Genomic DNA, 3,417 nt, shown 5'->3' on the forward strand with positions numbered 1-3,417 from the left:
TAGAGACAGCATTACACCATCAGTGTTTTACTCCAGGACTTTGTCAGTTCTCCTTTGTGACATAATAAGATAAAATTTCTAACTTATTTGTAATGGTATTCCACACAATATCTTGCTTGTCCATTACTCTGATGACATACTATTGAGACCTGGTGAGCATAAAGTAGAAATTTCCTAGATGCCTTAGTAAAATAATACATGCCAGAAGGTCAGAGAGAAATCTCAAAAATTATTTAGGAGTCTGTCATATTGATAAAGTTCCTACAGGTTGAGTGGTATGGGGTACTTGCACATTGTATCAGCAGAGTCTGAGATGGAGTTTAAGATGCAAGATATGTAGTAAGGATTAATATATGTGAAGGAAGGAATCTGGATTGGGCAGAAAGAGAAGTGAAACTATGATGCAGGCCCAACAACTCCTAGACCAACCTAGTTGGGAGTTTGGAATGAGAATTACCCACGATGATTGGGCTTTGCTGGGCCTTTTTCTACACACCCACCTTACTCTCTTCCTGAGAAAAAACTTGGAAGGGAAGTTAGCCTCTGTAGTTTTTCTGAGGGCCACAACTGTTACATATAATCTTCTTTCTCCACTATCCATGGTAGATTCTCTTTACTCAGCTACCAAGTCTTGAGGCTTGGTTAGTCCGGAAGAATGACTGGATTATTCTGAACTACCTGAGTACCTGGTAATCATGTACTTCTCAGACTATGGTTTTTCTCTTTGCAGTCACAATTGGGCAAAGAAGTACAAAGTAGCGCCCAAGTAAATCACCTGGGTTTTACACTATTACATATTCCATTATGTGATGGCAGCTGTACCTCTTCCTAATTATCCAGGTCACATCAGCAAGCTATTCTGATGCTTTATGTGGATGGCAGCTTGTGGGTGATGTATGTGATATGACCAGTGAGTTCCACTGTCATGGGCTCCCTCCGGCACTTACTTACTGTAAAGTGGGTCCTTTGGTCTGAGGTGATGTTATATGGAATCCCTTGCCAATGAATCAAATACTCCACTGCCCTTAAGATAATGGTGCTGGTTAAGGCCCTGTAGACATAAAGGGCAAACCATATACATAAAATACATGTCTGTTCCTATGAGAATGAACTTGCCCTTCCAGAATGGAAGGGGCCCAAAATACATAACTTGCCAGAATGTGGCCCATTGGTCTCCTTGAGGAATTGGGCACTAAGCATTTATCTTTGTTGTTGGTAGATTGGACATTCAGTGGTGGCAATAGCTAGACCAGCCTTGGTAAGTGGGGGGTTCATGCTGTTAAGCCCATGGATAGTCTCCATTTCTGCCATTGTGGCTACTTTGTTCATGTACCTACCCATTGCACCGGCCCTGGAGTGGCCAGTGCAGGGTCTACCTGACATGAATTGGATTGGTTGTTTGGTCCACTTGACTGTTTAATGCCTCTTTCACAGTGGGTGCTAATATGTGGCTCAAAGATTTTCACACTTCTTTCCCACTCTCATATGTCCATGTACATACCTCTATCCCAGACCTTCTTGTCTGCAATCTTAAAATCTTTTTCCGTTCATGTCTCTCAGCAGCTGGCCAGGCCTTTCATCACTGCCCATGATTCCATATATATGTATATATTCTAACTTTGGGCCTCTTATCTTTCCACATCTTATCTTTCCACACAAAGTAAATGGCATGGTGCACCACTAAAGATCTGCCCATTGAGGTGGTTTTCCCTTGCCACTGTTCTTCAAAACCACCCATAAGTAAGGCTTCAATGCTACGCATTTTTGACTTTACCCACGTACTGAGCCATCCCACCTGTAAATGAAGCTTGGTCTTTTTCTTCCTCCTCCATCTGATCATACAAGATCACTTGTAAAACCAAATGTGTTACCTGAGGAAGGGGCACTGGTACGACAGTAATGGATACTCTGGGGATCTGGGCTACTTGCTCATGCAGCTAATGTCTTCCCTATGGTTCTTAAGACTTGCTGGTGTGACAAGGCCTAGCGCACAGTGTTGGGAAACTGAGTCTCTTAAGAGCAAGGTATTAACAGCCATTTTGTTCTGGACGTATCTTTTCAAGGATGTTTGTACAGCAAACAACTCGGAAGGCAGAAATAGTCTCCTTCTGGAATAGAAGGAAGGTTTGCTTACTCATCAGTATTAATGTTTCCTTCCAGGGCAAAGGTCAGGAAGGTGTGCTTGCAGCCCATTATAAAAGATTTAGCTTTCCTAAACTCAGATTCTTTAGCTGTGACATAAGATTGTAAAATGTATTCTTATGAATTCATCTGCAAGTTTATAGTTGTAGGTTTTACATTTACATTATTGCTTCAAGTTAATAAATAATCAGTTCCAGCACCATTTGTTGAAAAGACTGTTCTTTCTTCATTTAATTATTTTGGCACATCTGTAGAAAATCAATTCATCATATATATGGCCACATCTAAAGGTCTTCTATTTACTCCTTTTGACCTACGTGTCTATCCTTATGCTGGATAATCCACAATGTCTGATTCCTGTAGCTCTAATTCTTGAAATCAGAGTGTGTAAGTCTTCCAACCTTGTCCTTTTTCAAATTGTTTTGACATTGTGTCCTTTGCATTTCCCTATAAAATTTAGAATCAGCCTTTCAGTCTCTTCAAATCTATTTTTTATTCCATTTTTCCAGCCATATTCTGTAGTTTCAGTGTACATGTTCTGCAAATATTTTATTACATTTCCTCCTAAGTATTTAATATTTTCAAGATATTGTAAACTGTACTGTTTTGAATTACAATTTTTGTTACTAGAATACTGAAATATGATCTATTTTTGTATTTGACCTTGTATCTTGTGACTTTGCTTGGCTCATTTATTACATAAGTTCTACTGTTTTGTGTACATAGATATCGTAGAATTTTCTACATGCTTGTTAACCACAAAAGGATATTTTTACTGTCTCCTTTCCAATATGTATGCTGTTTTTTTCCTTGCATTATTGCACTAGCTAGAGTCTCCAGTACAATGTTGAATAATAGTGAGAATAGGTATTCTTACCTTATTCCTAATTTAGGAAGAATTCAGTCTTTTACATTAAATATTATGTTAGCTATAGGTTTTTCATAAACATACTTTATTAAGAAAGTTTTCTATTTTTAGTCTACTGAGAATTATCTTAAACAGGTGACATTTTAAACATTAACCCAATCTTAAATTCATGGGATGAACCACACTTGGTCATGAGGCATTATACCTCTTACACATTGCTAGAAATGATCTGCTAATATTCACTTAAGGATTTTCGTGTCATCGTTCATGATAGATAATGGATTGTAGTTTTTTTTTAGTTTGGGGAAGATGAGGGTGAAGGGTAGAATTACATCTCTCTCAATATTTTTCTCTCTTGCATGCAGGATCCTAAATCCTAAATTTCCCCCATTTTTTCCTCTTTCACC

The sequence above is a fragment of the Balaenoptera borealis genome, assembly GCF_965194805.1.
Source record: "Balaenoptera borealis genome assembly, chromosome: 6".
NCBI lineage: Eukaryota > Metazoa > Chordata > Mammalia > Artiodactyla > Balaenopteridae > Balaenoptera > Balaenoptera borealis.